The 13,733-nt window shown below is 47.8% G+C and overlaps 1 protein-coding gene across 3 annotated transcripts in view; it reads left to right on the forward strand.

Annotated features, from left to right (window-relative positions):
* Positions 1-9,670: 9,670 nt before the first annotated feature.
* The window catches only part of FRMD4A (FERM domain containing 4A), a 210,993-nt gene continuing 206,930 nt past the window's right edge, over positions 9,671-13,733 (forward strand). Inside the window, exon 1 of one of the 3 annotated variants that reach the window (XM_028114121.2) lies at positions 9,671-9,861. The gene's annotated coding sequence lies outside the window, so the exon portion shown is untranslated. Of the gene's footprint in view, positions 9,862-10,518; positions 10,694-13,733 lie in introns of those variants that run through there. The other 2 variants (XM_028114123.2, XM_088025802.1) reach the window with 2 other exon arrangements.

The following is a 13,733-nucleotide window of genomic DNA, read 5'->3' on the forward strand; positions in this document are numbered from 1 at the left end:
ATCTAACATAGTGGGCAAAGGGGCATTATGCAGACACAAAAGCTGACAGATTTCATGCTTTTGGATGACGCAGATAACGCAAGTAAGAATATTAACAGCGTATGTTTTATTAAACACATGCTCCGTGCCAAAAACTTCACATACATTACGCAGTGCAATCCTCAGAGGAAACCTATACGTGGGAACCGGGGAGAAGTTTAGAACTCGTTCGCCCAAAGTGACCCAACAGTAAGTTGTTGACTTGTGGTTCAAAACCAGGCAGTCTAGTTTTTCCTGGTCTGCACCCCTAACCACAACACTGTTGCTCTCGGCATCTTTGGGCAGGAAAGTGGACTCTAATCCCAGTCCCAGCCTGCTAGGTAGACGGATAAGGAAGGCCCTGCCCCAAGACTCAGCTGACCCGTTCAAAGCCCTACAGGGATGAGGAGCAGAATCAGAGATGTGACTGTACTAACCACAAGGATCATGGTGAAAACGGAATTCTTCAATAACTGCTGTAATAGTATATACCAAGAATTATGTCGGGTTAGCAAACTGGGGGCCAGCAGTGACTCACTTGTGCCCATCATTGGATTTGGTCCTACCGGAAAATACCCCCGTGTGTCTGCAGAGCTCTGCTTAGGGTGGGGATGATTTTGTTGGCCAGGGTCAGCAAGGGGCAGTGATCAGCAAAAACATCCCATAGCTGAATATTATCTTTGGTGCTTCCTGCTTCCCTTTCCTTCCTCGAGCTCCCCCTCCACGCATCCACTCCACTCCACTAGAAACCATCCCAAGACGCTTCTTCCTAAGAGTCCTTCATTGTCTATGGCCATACCACCCTGAACGCACCCGATCTCATCTAAGAGTCCTTCATTGACCAATTTCTGCTTTTGCTCAAAATTAAGCCTCAGTGGACAGAACACGCTGGAGACTTGGAAGACAGACTCCAATTCAAATCTGCCTCTTTCTGGGTGTGGACCTTTGGCAAGTCCCTTAATGTTTCTGAGCCTCAGTTTCTGATTCTGCACACCGGGAATGAATCATACCCACCGTGCTGTGTCGTTGTGAGGATTGTAGAGGGCACACGGGATGTGCCCAGCACCACTTGGTAAAGAAGAGCGATGAAGATAGTGATGATGATGATGAGTAGCTAGTCCTAGTTTAGGTGAGAACCATCTGCAAGGGAATTTTCTTTGTAAAGGGCACAGGGGGCCATTCTCTGAAGATTTGGAAGATACTTTCCTCTCTCTCCACTGTATATCCCCTGTTCTACTGAACTCAAGACCAAAATTACCCCCGGCCTCCTGGCCTCTACCTAGGATCAGCTGTTCTGACCTTAATGTTTATTTGCTTTGTTTTGGCTTTGGGGGGGCGCTGAAAGCGGTAGGATAGGACAAAAACCCAGGGGGGGTCTTCTCAAAAACATACTTGAGAAGGTGAAAGAAGATAAACAAAGGGAAATCCTTAGGCTTCTGCCAGCCAACACCAGAAAAATTTAGAGTCACTAGGTAGACACTAAAAGGAGAGATGGAAGGACAACCATTTTAAGATAGAAATTACAGCTGCTGGGTTATTAAGTGTTTTGATTAGGCCTCCACAAGCACAGGAATCTTTAGAACATACTGCAGGTATTCCAGAAAAGCTGGGCTTTGACGTTGGCATGTAGCATCGCAAAAGGCCCAAGCTCATTTATGAGAGACAGTTTCAGAGTGGCCATAATTTGGGCCGCCTTTATTAAGACAATTATATGGAATTGCTTATAAACACTGGTCAAACGCTGTTCTCGACCACCACAGGCTCTTCTCCTGTTTTTTATTAGCAAGATGGATTCAATTATAAAAATCTATGGGGCAATTATCACAATGCTTGGCCAAAAGAAAGTGATAAAGCAAAATTAAATACACCATGTACAGATTAATACATCTGGAGGACTTGGAACAAAACACAGTTCTGAAAACAAAAAGACACAAAGCATTGCCATGATTTCTACCTGTGAGGAATTGCCCGTAAAGTGATGAATACAGGCACATGCGCAAATACAGATGATAAAGTGCTACGCATACAGATACACGTGGGCTCTGCTGGAGGGGGGGGCCTCTGGGAAGGCTTCCCAGAAAGTGAGTGTGAAGAGTGAGGGGTGATGGGTGAAGGGAGGGGAGGGAGGCCTCCTGGGTAGAAGCGCAGTGTGAGCAAGTCGGAGACCTGCATGTGCTTCTCGCCCACTGGGAGGTGGCAAGCAGGCAAGAGGCTGCACAGGCAGGAGAGGGTGGTCAGCAAAAGAAGATAGGGACATGCCCTGCCGTGTCCCAGCCCTACCCAGTACCTACTGATGAATTTATACCCAGGCAAGCGCTTTACCCCTGGTCCAAGAGCAGGTGTTTTCAGGATGGAGCAACATGTTTGTATTTCATTTTTGATAGGGAGGCAACCAGTTAGGAAGGGTGTCCATCAGAATTAGATTTTTTTTTTTTTGAGAGAGAGAGAGAAAGCGTGTGCCAAGCACAAGTTGGGGGAGGGGGAAGGGCAGAGGGAGAGGGTGAAGCAGACTCCACGATAAGCAGGGAGCCCAACTCAGGACTCGATCCCAGGACCCCGGGATCTTGACCTGAGCAGAAGGCAGATGCTTAACCCACTGAGCCACCCAGGTGCCTCCATCAGAATTAGGATTCTTAAAACCACAGTTCTTCATCTGAGAATGTTCATTCATTCATTTTATTCATCCCTTCAATGAGTATTTATTGAACGTTTAATATGTGCCAGGGACTGTTCTAGGCTCAGGAGAGTCAGCAATAAACAAAACAGACATAAATCCCTGCTCTCCCAGGAGAGACAGGTAATAAAGCACATACGTGAGTAAGTTGTATACAGTCTGTTAGAAGGTGATTAGGACAATAGAGAAAAAAACAGGGAAAGGATTAGGGAGAGGGGCAGTAGCAGGAGGGCAAGTGGGAGGAATGGCCATTTTTAAGGAAGATGGTCATAGATCACTGTGATTTGGAGCATGTAAAGAATTGAGTGATATAATTATGGGGAAAAAAAACTTCCTTCCATTCCTCTCTACTAAAAAGGGGGGAAAAAAAAGATCTCACTAATAAGGTAACATTTGAGCAGGGATCTGAAAAAGATGCTGGCTTGATTCCTCCTGATATCTGGAGAAGTACATTCCAAGCAGAGGGAAGTGCAAAGGCCCTGGGGCTAGAGAGCCTGAAGAGTAGAGACTACAGCAGGGAGGCCAGGGTGCCTGGAGCAAAGTCAAGGTCAAAGTGGAAGAGTAGTATCCACTCAGCTGACCAGCAGAATCAATAACCCAGGAACTTGTTAGAAATGCAAATTCTTACACTCCCAACCCCCTACTCAGACTATGAATCAGAAACTCCAGGGGTGTGGGGGGAGGTGAAACCTAGCATCCTTTGACAGCCTTCCAGGTGCTCCTGATGCAGGCTTGTCTGAGAACCACTATCTCAGAGCTGAGTCCAGAGCTCTCCTCTTTCCCTACTTTCCCGGAAAATCTTCTTAGATGATTCCATCAATTTCTCTAGGTTTCAATGTTCTTTATGTTATAGGCATTGTCAGCTTTTTTTAAAATTTTCCAGCCAGGTATCTCTTTTTGAGTTTTTTTAAAAGATTTATTTATTTATTTGAGAGAGAGAGAGAGAGAGAGAGCACCAGCAGGAGGGGTAGAGAGAGCGGGGGACAGAATCTCCAGCAGACTCTGTGCTGAGCTCAGAGCCTGATGCGGTGCTCGATCTCACAACCCTGAGATCAGGACCTGAGCCAAAACCAAAAGTTGGACGTTTGGCTGATTGCGCCACCCAGGCGCCCCTCTTTGTGAGTTCTAATTGTGTATATCCAATCCCCATCTCAACAAATAGCCAAACCAGCTTCCTATTTGGTGAGTGAGAACTCTAGAAATTTGCTACACTGAACTCACCAAATGTATAATGTGTATTATGACCATTCTTTGCCATAATAACTTGGGGTAGGTCGGATTTGGTTTTGGGGGATTTGATTTTGAAGAAATCATCATTTCACAAGCATGACAGCTTCCAGCCCCGTCTCAACTCCAAGAAACTGACTTGCCTTTTTCTCCCTGGGGCTCCAGGGTCTGTGTTCTCATAAATCCTGGGGGCTCTTCCTCCCACACCGACTCATCATTTCAATATCTTCTTACTGCTTGCCTGCGAGATTGATTGATTGATGTCACCTGCGCATAAGCTCCCACACTATTAAAAGTTACAACTGAAAACAGAATACTTGCTGAATTTTTTTCCCATTCAATCTCACAAATATTTCTGTCCTAACTCCCTTTTGTAATGAGGCAGTGGGCTGACAAACAAATAACAGGTATTGAGTTTCAGCTGACAAACACTGTGCTAGGCACTGTAAGGAATGCAAGCCTCTACATAACCCTGAATTTGGCAGGTATGAGTGAATGTTGCTAACACCAACTCTGAAGCCAGGTGCCCAGAGTTTGCTAATTGGCTCTTGCCGACTTATCAGGTATAGGGCCTGAGGTGGGTTATAAAACCTCTCTGTGCCAAGGCGCCTGGGTGGCTCAGTTAATTAAATGTCTGATTTTGGCTCAGGTCATGATCTAGGGTCCTGGGATCGAGCTCGAAGTCTTTGGGCTTTGCACTCAGTGGGGAACCTTCTTCTCCCCCCAACTCCCCACCTCTCCACCTGCTCATGCTCTCTCCTCTCTCTCTCAAATACGTAAAATCTTAAATAAATAAATACAGCCTCTCTGTGCCTTAATTCCTTTTCCGAAATGGGGTTAATAATAGTACCAACCTCACAGGGCTTGTGAGAAGATTAAATGAGTTCTATGTAAAGCACATAATCAGTTCGGGTGCTTGGTAAGTGCCAACTGAGTGTTGACTATGGTTATTAATGCCTATTTCTGGGTGTAAATAAACAGAAAGGGTTTGGTGAGAGAGCTAACCTGCGTATTTGAGCATGCTTCTAATGTACACCAGTTTCATACTGTGGTACTCACTGTAATACAGCTGCTCCCGGGGGCTCCAAATTACATTAATTAGCTTGTGATGTTTTGATTGATTCTTGTCTGTGTTTCAGAAAGCCTTGCCCTGGGTTTTTGTTGCTATGAGTTGAGGCAGTCAAAACCATGATCCCAACCAGGAAAAAATAATAAGCAATAATCTAATGTAACGAGAACATAACAAGATTATAAAGCATAAGCTATTAAAAAATGATATTGCTATATAAAAAAATAATGAAATAAAACACAGTTATTACATGATTTCTTCATGGACCCCAGGGAACGTGGTTTTAAGTACTTGCTGTCAAGCCATGAGAGGAGATGGAATTCTTTCTTTTTGATTGAAGTGGTTCAGAATTGGCCTTGAATTGATCTGGGAGTGAGGAGAAAAAAGGATTGGGTATAAAAATATAATGGGGTTCACTTAAAATCCATCAAGCACTTCAACCTGCTGCAGAGGGGTCTCGCCCTGTCCTCAAAATCTGGTTGGAGTATGAAAGGAAAAGACGCCAGTGTCCCATAGTTAGGAACTAATGTATCGGGACAAGTTACGGTCACCTCCCCTTGTTCACTGTGATTGCCTATGTGTGTGTGTATATATATATATATATATATATGAGTCAAGCGTGAAAGATGAGGGCTCTAAGTCACAAAAGGATGACTTTGGGTTCAAGTCCAATTAACATAGTGGCCTCAGCAAGTTACTTAACCTCTTTAAACCCCCAAGCGCCCCATCTGTAGAAGGGAAACAAAAATAGTTTCCATCTCAGGAATCTTGGGATGATGAAATTAATGAATGTTTTGACAGTTAGCACTGTGCCTGGTACAGAGTACATATTCCTAATAATGTTAGATATCAGTTGTATGGTTGTGAAAATCCTTAGTATGTGTTGAACCCATAGTCTTCTTAGGGCTGAAGATAATAGATATTATCATCAGGTCTGTTATTTTAAAGGTGAAGAAATGGGCACCAAAGAGTTAAGAGACTCCTTCAAGGTCACACTGGACCTTCCAGGTGGGAGTCCAGGGCTATCTGAAGTTACTAGAAAGGATTATGAAGCACAGACTCAGACCCACTCCCACACTGGCATCTGTCCTCAGCGAGGCAGCTACACAAAGGCAGGAGTGGGGGCCATCTTTCTTCACCAGGCGTGGTAGCCTGGCCAAGATCTGAGCTGAGGAACCTTCTGCTAATGGCCCCTTTACCCCCCAGAACTTGTTTAGGAAAGCTGTGACTTCACATCCCGGAATTAAGAACCTAGTACTTTTCTCACTCGTATAGCAGGGATAATTTCTGCTCTGCAACTCTGGGCATAACAAACATCATGCTAATTTACTTCTCTACACCCAGTGAAATCTAACTACATCCTCACTCACGAAGGTTGTAGGAATGTACTCATTCTTTCCTCTCCCCCAGCTCACACTGTACCTTAAGACCAGAAAGTGGTCTCTTGTTTATCAGTCCAGCCTAGTCACCACTGAGATGCTCAGCACCCAAGAACTCGAGGTCCATTTGAAAGTCAAAGACTCCATCCCTCAGAGGCCAAACCCCAAGATCCTTTGCTGTGCCAAAGATACATCTCTTAGAACTTAGTACCCCCACCCAGTGTCCACAAGTTGCCCCGTCAGATGTCTGGCGCCTTCTTGAGGCAGAGACCAAGTATGGGCCTCTCTAATTGCAGATGCCACTCCTTTCCTTCTGGGGGTGCTGCTATCTGTCTCCATCCCCCATTTCCAAGCCTCAGAGCACCTCTCCGCCCTTTGAGAGTTCAGCTCTTTTCAAAATAAAGCTCCCCAACTCTGTGTAAGAGGCAAGGGGAACCCCAGACATTCAAGTTTCAAAATCCTGTTTGCCCTGTGGAAGGGCAAAAGGAAAAGTATTTCTCCTTCTTTCTGAATCTTCTCCAGCAGCTGAAGGAAACACAAAGGCAAATGTCCACAAACCAGCCTGCCACGTTTCTTTTTCTTTTTTCCGAGCTAAGACTCTTCAAAAAGTATTAAACTCAGGCTGAAAATGGAAACACTGTATTCTTTCATCAAGACCGCATGTTAGGACTGGCTGATGGACCAACACTTTGCAAAGATCCTTTGATTCTCTGTGCCTTTGCAAGTAACTGCCTGAATTCTTGGTGGCGGAATCAGCTGCTCTTCGGAAAACAAACCATTACAGAATTCCAACCGGCAAAGCTTGCCATCCATCAACTCCCAGGATCGCCACTGGTGAAACAGAGGATATATTTCCTTCATATGTCCATTAACTTCCAGATAATTTAAGTTTGAATTTTATCTCATTCATCAAGTTTTACCATGGCCTATGTCTCTTGGTACTTAAATTCTTCAGATGAAATTTTTCTTCCCTAAATTTTTATCCATTCTTAGTCTGGGCCCCAAACATATAAGGTATAGGGGGTACAGAGATCCTGTGTCAGGACTAGCCCAGGCCATGAGGACAGCCTCACGGGGCTTATGCTTATACAGTGAGGCCCTGTCCTAAATGTTTTACATACATTGATTCATTTCATCTTCATAACAACCTTATTATCCTCACTTCCTAGATGAGAAACCTGAGACACAGAGAGGTTAAGAAACTTGTCTAAGGCTACACAGCTCGCCGGTGGCCAAGGCAAGATTCAAGCCCAGGCAGTCATAGCACATGGCTATGAATAGAGATTGTGGTTAACTGTTAACAAGGAAATAAACAGGATAATGACACAAAGACTACCTGTGGGGCAAGGTTGGGGGGTTACTCTCATTGTGTTGATCAGGAAAGGTTATGGAGGAGGCAGCAGTGTTGAGCTGAATCCTGAAGGATGACAAGGAGCCAGGAGGGTGGATGAGTATTCCCGGCAGGAGGAAAAAGAAATGCAAACAAAAAGCCAACCGAGGAAAGAGTCTCCCAAGGGCAGAAATGTGGCCCATGGGGCAAAGCATAGCGGGGGGACAGGGAGAGGAACATGGGATGGGCACGGAGAAGATGCTTTCGAGAGCAATGGGAAGCCGCTGACATGCTTAGTCACAGAGATTATGACACGATGTGAGTTGTTTCTGAAGTCACTGGCTGCTAGGTGACAAGGGGATGGGTGAGAAGTGGAACAGAGGGGACTTGGAAGGGGGTTATGTAGCTGAGGGTAGAGGGTGACATGGACCATGGTGGGGTCGGATGGCAAGAGATAAGGCTGGATGGAGCAGGAGCGCCTGGTGCTCAGGACATTCCGGCCATCTGAAGAAGTGTGGCCTTTAGTCCTAAGAGCCAGAGAAGCCCTGAGCAGGTGGAAGCAAAGGAGTCCTGTGACCCGATCTGAGTTCTAGGAGAATGAGTGGAGCTGGTGTGGGCAATGTATTGGAGGGACAAGACTGCAGTCCAGTAAGGAGGCTGCCGGAGACCTCCCAGGGAAAGGTGAGAGGGACTCACGAGGCCCGGGGCAAAGACTAACATTACCAGGGCACTGTTGGACCAAGTCAGACAAGGGGCTGCTCTCAAGGAACTTTCCAGAGCCATTTATGAGGACAGGCTTGATGATAACCTGAGTGTAAGGGATGAGAGAAAGGAAGGAGATAAAAGACCCTTCTATCCCTGTTTCTGGCATTTGGTGGGGGGGAGGAGGGAAGCTGTGCAGGAAGATGGGGAATCGGGAAAGAGAATTTGCGGATGGGACAAGTTCAGTTCGGGACAAATTAACAATTCCATCGGCCCAGGTGGAAAAGCAGCAGGTAGATGTAGAAGCAATCCAATGACTCTTCGAAGGATGGGAACTAAATACCCCAAGAGAAAGGTCTGAACACTATCACCCCTTTACTAGCTGGTGCAGTCAAAACAGATCAGCACTGGAAATGCTCTTCCAAAGAAATAGCGCTCCCTCTGAGTGCTCCCCCAACTATATCATGAAAGAACGGGGCTTTGCGTGAAAACGGCCTTCAGCGACTCCCAAGGTACAGAAACCTCCCATTTAAACACGGCTTCCCATGACCCAGATTCAGATAATCAAGTCAAGTCCCTCAGTCACGAGTCTGTGATGACAACAGGTTGAAATAAGATATATCATCCTTATCACAGATGGGGATTCGTTCACCTTTTTCTCCAAGGCTATAATGTATACAGATTCCCTTCTGTTGACTGTGACAAGACCTCCTGAACTGCCAGAAATTTTCACCGGAGATCTTTAGAGAAGAATACACGAAATGTGTCTGGAGTTAATCTTCAACCATTGGGAAGAAAGAATATACAATGTTTCTTTTTTATTATGAATTTTTTAAGTCTTCACTCCTGCCAGTGTCAGGGAAATAATTGCGCTACATTTAACAGATCCTTCAACTATGGTGAAAGGGGAAGCCATCTCTCCCTTGAAGGATGGATGGATAGATGGATCGATGGAGAGATGCTGGGATTTCAAGCGATGAGTGAGTTTTAAAGAAAGATTTTACCTCTGAGACAAGCCGGCTTTCCCACCCACAATAAGCGGGTGCTCCTGTCTGCTTCTCTCTTTATTTTAGCAAGCCATGTTTTGACAATTCGTGGAAAAAAAAAAAAAAAAAGTCTGTCTAGGGCAAATTGAGCTGCTGAAGCAATAAACATTTAGACACATAATGTGAATTGAGTTATTGTTCTTGGTAGGGATATTCTCTGAGTTTGTTTCTCTTTTTTGGAAAGAGAAAGTGTCAGCCTGTTTCCCTCCCCCGGGTCTCTTGAAATGGAAGTCTCCTTTCCCCGTAGTTGTTGCGAATCCTTGACAATAGCCCCAAGACTAGGTTATCTCGCAGGAACTTCCATTTCCAAAGAGTTGAGGGAGATAAAGACTCAAAACAATTGGACGACGTCGAGGGCTAAGAGCTGCATCTTCAGGCCAGTTCAGCCCAGGTGGCCTCTCTGGGCGGCCCACAGGGTAGGAGAGGGCCTCCCGCGGTGGATTTGGTGGGGTTTGGGGGGTGGGGTGCGATCCTCCGTTTCAGAATCCCTGCGGGTCCTCTCGCACGCCTGACTCCGCACAGCCTCTCCGGGTTAGCAGGCGCATCGCGACCTAACTTCGTCCTGGCTGCGCGTGCAGCGGCGAGGGAACGCGCGGCTTGGCCAGCTCGGGCCGCCCCCGGCTCCCGCGGCGTGGAACGGGCCGCGGCGCTGCGGCCGCGGGGCGCGGGCGCTCATTGTTGTCCGGGCGCGGGCGGCGCGCCGGGTCGCGCGGGACCCGCCGGAGCCCGCCTTCCGCACCACCCCGCAGCCGCCCGGCCTCCCGCGGCCCGCCTGCCCTCTCCAGCCGCGCCGGGGGCAGCGCGCAGGGGGTGCGAGGGGTGCGGCGGGGGGTGGGGGGGCGCCGGGGGGCGGGGCGGGGAGGCGGGCAGGGCGCCCCGCAGCATGCGGCGGGCCGGGCGCGGGCGGGGGGCGGGGGACGGGCCGGCGGCGGTGCGCTCTGGCTCGCGGCCAGGCTCGGCGTGAGAGGCGCGAGCGGGCGATGGGCTGACGGCGGACCCGCGGCGTGCGGCGGCGGGGCGGCGGGGCGGCGGGGCCGGGGCGGCGGCGGCGGCGGCGGCGGCGGGGGCGCGCCGGAACCCGGCGGGGCGGCTGCGGGCGCCGCGGAGGAGGCGGAGGCGCCGGGCGCGGATGCCGCCTGCTAGGCCACGGGCCTGCGCACCCCGGGGCGAATGGGACGCCCGTTTCGGTGGATCCGCCGCTGCAAACCTGAAGTTCCTCGGCTCCTAGCGAAGCGCAACAAATAAAAGGTAATGTGTCTTTGTTTCGCAGCCGCGACTGCGAGGAGGCGGTTGATTGTGCCGCACTTGTGTGTCCATTTTTAAATGCTGGGCCGGTAAAAGGGACATGACACTTCTTTACTGGAAGCGTAGAGTATTTAATGTCGTGGATGTGACATTTTTTCAATGCAAACCCCACGTGCGGCACCTACTACACTCCCTCTGCTCCCCACCCCCTCCCCCCCTACACTTTCTCTGGCATTTCAACCTCACACTGTCTGAATTTACCCAGGGAGAAAGGAAAGGACATCACAGAAAGCAGCCCTGGGTGGGATTTGTTGTTGTTGTTGTTGTTGTTGTTGTTGTTTGAGAAAAACCATTTTTATGGAAGTGACGGGGAGTCCTGTCGTTTGGGTGCCCGAGGGTGGCAGGAAGCAGGCAGATGATCCTGCTAAAATACACTGCTCTTGTACACTCCAAATGGCTGCAGCAAGTTTGATGCATAGAGAAAGGGGGAGGAGGAGAACAGCAGGAAACCTTTAGTACGTGGTCGTTTAAAAATGACCAAACGCGTTGCTTCTGTGTTGCAGACAGATGCCCACACGTTTGTGCCTGTGGCCTTTAGAGAAGATTAACCAGTCCTGCACTTTGAAAGCCATGTGGGCCGCCCCTGTGTAATCAGGAGCCCGGTGCCCTTCTCCAATACCTTGTGAGCAGAGTAAACCGCTCAGTAGATTCAAGCAAATTCTGCAAAATTTCCGAGGGGTGGCCGTTCTAATAATAGCGCTGGCGGTGGTTTCCTAATAGACATGCTCATTCTGAATGATGCAGCCATGCCTGGCTGCCGGCAGCTCCGCTTGCTGAGCCGGGCCATCCAATGCCAGCGAAGGACTCCCTGACCCCACCACGAATGGATGAGGCTCTCTCTCTCCCCTATGAATGGAACATCCCGATAGAGGCTGCCGCCGCTCCTCTCTTCTGGCGTGCGTCTTGCAGTTTGAATCCGCACCGCCTCGCATGAAAGGGATTCTCAGAACATCTAAGGCAGGCACATTTCTAGATCTGAGCTCTCCAGTGCTGACGGCCTCTTCAGTATGGGAGTAGCTAACCAGTGTATTTTTAGACACCTGGTCAGGGTGACTTGATCTGCGTTTACCTGATTGGGTTTTGAGCAGCTGCTTAGACACCCCTTCCGGCTCAGCATCCCCTAAGTCTCCTCCTTTTCCAAAAGCGTGACTGCCAGGTGTGGGAAAGCACCAGCCAGAGAGCCAGGAGCCAACTTCTGACTTCATCCAGGGAAGCCACTGCCAGCCCTGGGGAAATACCTCAGGAACTGGATGCAAAAATCTCTACCGTACACTTCCTGGAACTTAGCTATGTGTGCCATCTTGAAAATATGCGACAAAAGTGTGGGGGTTAAGGAGACGAGGGAGGACACATTTCACTGTTTTGTTTCTGGTCTTTTCGTTGTTTCATGTTCATTCAGAGCATTTGACCCCATTTCTTTGGAGTCTGACTTGGACAAGGCGAGAAGGACAAACCCTCAGATCAGCAGAAACCTGATTTCGATTTTCAAAGTGTCCCTTAGCTCCTGCAACCCAGAGTATCAGAGGCTGAGCCACCTCTGTTGGCTGAGGGAATCATGCTGCTGGAAATGAAATCTGGATTTCTTTAAGGCACAACAGGAGTGAGGGTCATGCAGCAAATAGATTGGAATCCATTTGGTCCTGAGTGGTTAAGTAGCCGCGGTTAATGTAATTGGAAGCAATATTTGAACGTGCTTTGAAATCAATACTATATTGTCCTGCCAGTGAATAGAATGTTGCCTCCTGATAACTTGGAATGAAGTTTTGCCTGATGTGCAAAGTTGCATGGGTAGAAGTAACCTTTTAAAAAGAAAAAAAAAAGATTAAAGTCTTCTTGTATTAAAGGGAGGCACTGTTAAAAGAGAAATGAGGATCAGAGAATCCCTCCACCCTCTTTTGTTCTGACCAAGTGTGATCTGCCACTGCCAGAGCTATATTCTCTTTGGCACTTGTCTTGAACTAATTTTATTAATAAGACTTGTTATTTATGGCATAGGGCCTCTTGGTGATTTGTAGAAGCTGTTGCCAAGTCCCCGGATAGCCTGGCAGGTAGCTAGTGCCATTAGCATTATCTTGTCATTGGGGAAACTGAGACCCCTTGAGGTTCGGTGAGTCACCGATTTCATGATCCATGAGAAGTGCACCCCAGATGTGTACAGTGCTCCGTTTTATTGGAAAGGCAAAGTCACAGGCTGAGGTCAGAGAACAAGCCAAGAACAATGAGTCCTTGCTTGGGTTCTGGAACTTGGGAGAAGGCTCTGTAGACTAGTGGTTATGCCAGCATTTGTGCAGGAAGCGGCTCTAGAATCAACTTTGATGAGTCGAGGGAAAAGTGTGATGGGTTTGTGATGGGAAAGGCAGTGAAGAGATGAAGATGCGGGAAATCTCGTATGAGGGGATCTGCTGGGTACCTGGGTGCTTCAGTAAGTGTGGGGGGGAGTGAGACCCCCACTGCAGGAGATCACTACCGACTTTACTGCATATGTGTACCACTTGTGTTCACATTATTGGTGCGTGTGTGCGTGCGTGTGTAAGATACTTACATTTCTACTCCCGTGCCATACATTTCTCTGTTAGAAGGGTTGTGTTTAGCCTGATACTCAAAGAAGAAGTGATTCCAAATCTAAAGCTTTGTTCTTAGATAATTTTGCATATGTAAATTCTTCTTTTTTAAAAAAGAAGGAACAGGGCAGCTTCTGGAGAATTTCTAGTTTAATATGTCAAAATGAGAAGTAGCCATGATCACGGTTAAGAGCTCTTTAAGTTATTTCATCCACTCTCCACACAGTAGCAGAATGGATAAGTCCAGATCCAGTGATGACTTCCTTTCATGTATTTTATTTTCTAGTGCCACCTGATGTGTCAATAAAATGTGTGGCAGTTCTCCGTTTAGATTTACTCATAGTTGAAAATCCCAGCACCTCCATTAGAGATGATTTCTGAGACCTCACAGAAGCATAAGCCTTGGGATAAAGATCTTCCAG

The sequence above is a fragment of the Eumetopias jubatus genome, unplaced genomic scaffold (assembly GCF_037043125.1).
Source record: "Eumetopias jubatus isolate StellerSeaLion01/CBP00866 unplaced genomic scaffold, mEumJub1_p1.0 scaffold_8, whole genome shotgun sequence".
Classification (NCBI taxonomy): domain Eukaryota; kingdom Metazoa; phylum Chordata; class Mammalia; order Carnivora; family Otariidae; genus Eumetopias; species Eumetopias jubatus.